Below are 7,702 nucleotides of genomic sequence, written 5' to 3' on the forward strand. Positions count from 1 at the left end.
GCTCAAAAGATTTTTGGGAGTATCCCTATTATCCAATGCTTTGTTATATGGTATCCAATTGCCTAATTAGATACTATCAACCACTCCAAACGCTATCCAAAACGTCTTGCGTCGTGTCTCAAAACTTACACGTGCTAAAAACTAAATGAGTATGATGCAATAGAAGGGATGAAATCAACCCAAATATGCTATCGAACACAATATGTGCTATCCGACACCATATACGCACTATCCAAGAACGTCTTGTTTACACTCTAGAAACCCATACCTACTCTACAACTGGCATAGGAGAAGGGTATGGTGTACAAGAAACAGATGAACTCGCACAAACATACCATTCAACAAACCACCTATACTATCCAAAACCCTCACCATACCCCCCCCCCAAACATTATCCAAGATGCCTTGTGTAGGTTCTAAAATCTCATATCATATCGGACGAAAAGAATAATAAAGAAGATTAAATAGCACAAAGTACGATGATTAAATACATTACCTTTAATGCCAAACAACTACTTTTTCTATATCACCCAGGGCCCACTTGTTTATTACCATCCAATATATACTACATTCTAACAACCGCTTTTGAGCACTATCAAACACCCCCTTTGTATACCTCATATAAGACCAAAAGTTTACGTTGTGAGAGTGATCAAGACCCATATACTAAGTATTGACCATCGAATAGGGTAGGAGTGCTTTACACACATTATACTTATATACATACCTACGGCCACATAAGAGTAGTAAGATCTAAAAGAAGGGGATTAAACATATACAAGCAAGGGTTAATGGCAAATCTGGCGAAAGCAATGCTTTATCTACTTGGAGAAAGCACGCATCCAAAGGAAAACCTGCCTCCATTATGGTACTCGATCTTGACAAAATTATGATCATGATGGACATATAGAATGTGAAATAGCATCTCCAAAGTAATGTTTGTTTCTATAAAACAAACCAACACACTTGTACCTAAGTTGTCATTTTAATCAGCCCCGCTTACTGAAACATCAACAATAGAGAGGGAACTTTGGGGCACATCACTTCCTCTCTTTTTATGAACAAATACCAAAACCACATGAATTATGAACGTATTTACAAGGCTGAACACGCTCTGAAGTCAAACTTGATGTTCAATGATCCAGAGTACTCCCATTTTGCTTTCGATACACCTTGCGTTTCTGTGATAAAGCATATAAAAAAACCATACATTTCCAGAGGAAACGGTAAAGGTTTTCACTCCCACTCGTCGTATCGGATACTTAGCTGTTGTTCTGCTCAACGTTTGACTAACGTCATTTCCCACTTTAGTTAAGACTTGTTCACGGCGAACGTAAAGTCTGTCTTCTAAGATGATTGTTTTGTACTATTTAGCATTAACCATCAAATGGAAAGAGGTACAACGTCGATTTAGTCTCAAGCTTACATTCCCGCCGTTCAACAAATGCATCAATACGTCCAAATGCAAAATATCCAAAAGTTATAAACAGCATCCTTGTTTGATTTTCTTTCGACGGTTGTTAAATCAAGCATTGTCATAGTCGCCGGCATTTGTTAATTATGTACCGTGTGTGTGTTCTTGGCGCCTTTTTCGTACTTCAGTAGATTGTCCAGGTTCGGCCGGTAAGGGTAAGTATCTATGATGATGCTGAGACGTTTATGATTTAAGTACAACTCCAAGACGCTGAAAAATGAATGCATGAAATTGTTGAAAGGAGTCACTCTGGCATCGGCCCCTGGAGTGGATTGGTGTGCTCCACTTTGAGAACACAGACTTTCAGGTACAAGTCGCTGATATATAGATTGTCTTTTGATTTAAAATTCTATAAGGACTGGAGTATCCAAAAATGATGCAGGTTTCAATTCTACCCATTCTTTGTCGATTACATGGCAAACGCATAGAGTTCTAACTTGATACATCATTTTCACAGTTAGTAATCATACACGTCCAATTCTTTGTCCGCACCCATCTTTCGTTAATTTCCTCATTCCTTATCTGAACGAGTTTTTGAGATTGGACTGGTTTTCGAGGTCTCTTCCAGCCTTGCCCTGGAGGTGACGTACAGGACGATATAATGTCTTAGCAAGAAAAGTGAAGCAAACTTAGGGGGTTCTTGATGACCCTAAAGGTCATTTTATGTTTGAATCGACACATTTTGCCTTCTTTCATAAAGGCTTATTTAGGACTTTGTTGGTCATTGAGAAGATTTTGTACAAATTCTTTAACTGAGTCAAAAGAGCTACCTTCAAACCATGCAATCCTTTGTTGACTATATGTTTTAAAAAGATGATATTAGCATCTCTTCTACTCAGTTCCCTAGTAGTCGAGCGACCCCTTGGTACACAGGATCAATAGGTTAGAATTCGCTAGATAATCGTTTTCGAAATTGTCGTGAATAAAATATGTTGTCCAAAATCTCCACTAATACTAATGCTTACCTTGTCAGAATAAGATTAACTGCCAGGAAGAATACAAGAATGTAGACATTCTCTGTGAAAGATATGACCCTTAGTAACAGAGCCACTGGGATTCCTACCACGTTCTACACTACCACATCAGAATATACAAACGCCAAATTCATTCATTTGTGAAGTTTAATCGGGTAACAAAAATACTTACAGAATCATTCGTATCCGTAGGGTTTTACACGCACAGGTCACTTTTTCTGGCAGGTGGAGTGGTAATAGCGAAGTTCCCATGTCGTACTGAATCGCTGCAATTACAAGTCACAGCATCTTTCTCGTGTTTATCATCACCGAACTTGAACCTCTCGTTGTTTTGTGTCCGTGTGAAATGCTTCATATTTCTAGCTTGGCGATTATAGTAACAATGAAGTCTCGGTCTTCGACGTTTTTCCGTTTATGTAATTGCCAATACCGGCGTGGCGGTACGGTAAAGTGAAATCATTGGGGAGTGTGGCACTGGCTTCTGGTAATCGATTTGATATAGTTTTTCCAAGGGTAGACTGACGATTTTATGCGTAGGTAAAGGTACAATTTTGTGAGGTTCGTAGGTGGTTTCTGTAAAGTCTCGATCCTCTCCATACTGCAAAACTTCTTTTAGTAATCCAAAATTCACCACTTGACTCGTTCGACAATTCAGCGTCAATCCTTTCACTCTGCACATGAAGTGCAATTCTTCACGTTTTGTCTTGGTATTCGTAACCGTAATTTTTAGGACGGCCGTTAGCGAAACTTAGAATCTTGTTTTCTTGGTGTTCATCCTTCCAGGCTCCTAAATGGTCTCAGTCGATCTCAGGGTGAAGATGATCAGGGCTATCGACTATCCGTGTAGCTGACTAGTATCAGATCTTGGCGAACGACGTCTACGTGTTTCATTTATTTTGTTTATTGTAAATCATCTCGATGTAGCGGGAGGGTTCTTTAAAGTACTCCGTCTTGGGTAAACAATGTCGTTGTGCCATTTTTCCACAAACCCAAGCACATGTATCTGATTTTTTTTCTCCTTTCTCGTCGTCCACATGTTATGGCAAGCACGTGACATTCAAAGCTGTCCCGTGGGTCGAGATGGTCTGCCATGGTAACCTTCGACGATTCGTTTAAATTTGGGATCGGTTTTCAAACGGCCATCGTAGTCGTGTTCCCACATTTCCACAACTCGATATACTTGCCGTTATAGCTTCAAGAGTCGGTAACGTGTCCTCGTACAAGTCTTCCATGGTGCGCCATGAGAATTTTTTTTTTGTGTCACGTTGAGGGTAAGAGGTTGGACATCCGTGAAAAAGAAACTGTTACATTTCGTAGACGATCTTGAGGTCATCTCAGTTCCGATAATCCTCTGAATACGTTCCAATGATCCTTTCGCCTCATCCGTTTCTAGCATGTTGGATTCATTTGTCTTTCTTTTCGCACAAGTTATATAGCCAGTGCAGAGCATTGACCGAGAATTGACGTTTGATGAAGTCCGTAGTTTGAGGGAATATGACATCTAGGGTGTTCCCGGGCATAAATCGCTTGCGGTACACTAAGGAGCACGCTTTGATACAGGCTTCTTTCAAATGATCCATCCCTTCGTGCTCCATGAACAAGTCTCGAACGTTTCTACAGCAACGAAGTAAAATGTCCACGTCGGAGAGACAATACTTTAACATTTCTTCCTGAAGTCGATTGTGGTTGTTGTTGTTGTAGGGCTTAACGCCATTTTTCAGCAAAGGATAGGCTATACATGGCGGCCAGTATTAAGGGTGGAGGAAGAACCCGGAAAAAACCCGGAAAGAACCACCGACCCACGAGAAGCTACTGGCAAGCTTTCTCACATAACCACATTAGCCGAATCCGAGACTCGAACCGACGCAGACAGAGGTGAGATGGCAGTGATCCGTAACGGTGAGCGCTTTAGACCACTCGGCCACTCGGGGCCCCTAGTCGATTGTGGAACCATGTGTATAAATCTTCTCGTTGTTTGGTGTGTATGTTGTCAGGGTCTTAGTACTAAGCGTCAGGCAGATTCGGCAAATGCGGTAGGATGGCGTTCTGATTGGCTACTGTATATTGCAGAAAATATCGATTGGCCATTTTTCTCATTCCAAACGTTTAAGCCATTCGACTCAAAGGCATGGCTAAATAACTCATGGAATCTTTAAACTGTACTTCTCAAACTTGCATGGAAATAATTTTGGCTCCGTTCAAGATGAATGTAGGGCATTCGGTTCCTTGTTATGTTCACTATTTCAGAAGAAAATGTCCATCGTATCAAGAGAAATTGTGAGCCATCGCTATGGCATAGCGATGACATTCTCCTTAACGTTCGATGTTATCTTGCCTCCACGTGTTGTCGATAGGGTCTATGGTCCATTGGGCAAATCGGCAAGCGTGTTAGGTCCTCAAAAGAGGTTCATGTCCTCCAGGAATGTGTCAACAGTGTGGACAATTACGAAAGAGGGGTTCTTGTATGCACGTCTATAACGCTCGATGAGCCTCGTAAACATTAGTAATGTGAATGTCAGTCTCCTGCATGCATTTGTAATCGAAAACGACGAGATTTCCTTTTTTCTCGTCATCCTCCTCCTTCTGTCTCGAACAGTAATTTTGAATGTAACATTCATGTTTCAAGTCCACGATTTTGTGACAAATGTGATATCGTTTGATTCCTCGACAAACGTGCCCCTTGGCAATAATGGCGCGTATGAGCTGTCAACAAGTAGAGCAGAATCTCAGTAGGTAGTTGGCGTGCGCTTTTCCTCTGTGAACCTTGCGTCATGAGATGTTGTTAGTAACACGTAGGGCTGATATAAGGTCCCGGACAAGATCAGCAATGTACTAACTCTTGCCCTTCATGAAGAAAGGATTTAGAGGCTACACATCCCCGACATTTTGTTCCAAAATAAATTTGTTGATCTCGAGTGCTATACCCATAGTAGAATTTCTCACAGTAGTTTAGTACGCGAGGAAAGTGGTGGCACTGGTAACGGTATCGAACTGTTCTTCGTGATGATAAACGTCAATTTATAATCCGCAAGGGACTTTGTTGCCTCTAAGCAACAGAGGTCCGCCCAGTTCTTGAGGGTGAATTTTCAACGTGTATCTTGGAGCCGAGACTTCTTGCATTTGTGCCATTGGGTAGGCCGGATTACCGCAACAGCAGTTTTGGTTCTCTTTGTTGTTTGCCTCGGTCCTATCTTGAAATGCTTTGCTATTCTCGTTTCAATTCCGTTTCAATTCTGCGGTATCGCTCTTGTTGGCATAGGTTCGTCCCGCGACGATGGCTCAGGGATAAATGCATCTTGTCCTAAGTGCTGTTCATTTGGACGATGCTGCGCTTGGTGATGCGAAGATCTTCAACCAATAACGTTTGTCCATCCTTTGTCTGAGGAAAGAAGTGTGTCATCTAAAGTGTAACTTTTCCATAAGGAATCCCACAAATCGGTGATAAACGCTATGAATTCTCCAGCGGCAATTCTGACTTAAATCTTTAAACTTCACCGTGTAAGTGTAGGCCATCGTTCTAAATCTTCTGGAGGATCGTTTTTCCGTCTCTCGAATGTGGTAATAATTTTCGGGTGCTTCTTGTTGACTTTGGTTTGGAGTAGTCTCTCTTGGTCTGAGTGTAGATGTAGAAGTTGTTGAGTCAGGCTCACTCATGATATCTTCAACGTCACTGGCATGAATCTGAGGCAAGACTCCAGCTGCTGTGCGAGGCTACATGTAACTTAGTGGCCTCTTTTTCTCGTCTGCTTTCTCAATGAAATAGTGCGATTGTATCATCTTAATTCACAAATAAGTGTTATCTTTGTCAGGCGAAAGGACACTGGTATTCAGACTGCCCTAAGAAACAAGATAACCGATCAAAAAAGCAACAGACGGTGGAGAAGTTTCCTAAAATGAAGAACAACCCTGGAAAAAGGATTAAGAATCCACATCCGTCCAGAACGATGAGAAAAGAAGACGAAAAGGAGCAAAATGAAGAAAAAGAAGAGAAGAGGAATATCCAGTGGCTGTGAAGTAATTCAAACTATGGAAAATAGTGAAAAAAGAGCCAAATTGACTTATGGTGATGAACTATGAAATATCATTGTAATTTCTAAAAGGAGCTAATATACCAGAAAGAAAACGTAAGTGTCTCTTGGTTCTGATCTTTATCTTTAGGACCTACATTCACTCACGCAATTACAAAGTCATGAACGGGAGGCAATGGGCTTTAATTGCCTTATACCTTTGGCACGGCCAAGTTCTACTTCTTCACCTGTTACAGTGAATAATTTCGTAGATATTACTGCTGCTGCTGGTATCTCACGGGTAGTAGGCGTAGAGCGAATAATGACTAGGTTGGAATGTTTGGCTCGGGAAGGTTTTTTTTTTTCTCTCGGGTCGAGTTAAAGTTCCCATAAACACATTTGTCACAGATATCTTAACTCTGCAAAATGTATAATAGCATCGTCACCATTTGCCTTTCACCTTCCATTTTCTTCTCTCCTTGGAAATATTCTCTTGTTCTTCTTCTTCCTAACGTTTTCTTCTTTCCACTTCTTCTCGCGTTGCTTTAGAATGACAAAGTTTGTTTCGTTTCTTTCTGCTGTTGCAAAAATGTCTCTAATTTTTATATCAATCTATTTCGACAATCAAAAAACAGTTGCGTGATTTTTATACCCGGTAACCATAGGGCGCCCCTTAATTTCCTGTTTCCTCTCGATGAAATTAGCTAGGACTTCTTTCGTGTATAAAATCTGTCCCTCGGGTCTATCTCAAAAACACTAAAATGAATGTACGTAATGACCCAAAAGGATGTGTAAGATATAATTGTCTTACGGCATGTGTTGCACCCGACCACCTTAACCTAGCCGCGACTTTCTGGAAATCGACTGGACGATTTTTTTCCAAACGTTTTTCCTCCTGTTAGAACGGGTACCTAACTAGATACTTTCCAACAGGCGCTGAAATCACAATCGTCTAAGTAGAGATTCAATTAGTACAAACTATTTATTAATTTAATTAATTTTTCCATGAGTTTCCAGTACCAATCATCGCCCACCCCCTTCCTCCCAATTATATCACGTTTGCCTCTCGCCAAAATTTGTCGGGATTTAATTCGTGGCTGGAACCGCTCCGGTGGCCTACTGGTTAGAGCGTCCGCCTCGGATGCGGGAGGTCGTGGGTCGAGGTCCCCGGCCGAGTCATACCAGAGACTTAAACAATGGTTCTAACATCTGCCTCGCTTGGCGTTCAGCATTAAGGGGTTAGTGTT

This window comes from Sinohyriopsis cumingii, unplaced genomic scaffold (assembly GCF_028554795.1).
Source record: "Sinohyriopsis cumingii isolate HCF-2022 unplaced genomic scaffold, ASM2855479v2 utg000160l, whole genome shotgun sequence".
Classification (NCBI taxonomy): Eukaryota; Metazoa; Mollusca; class Bivalvia; order Unionida; family Unionidae; genus Sinohyriopsis; species Sinohyriopsis cumingii.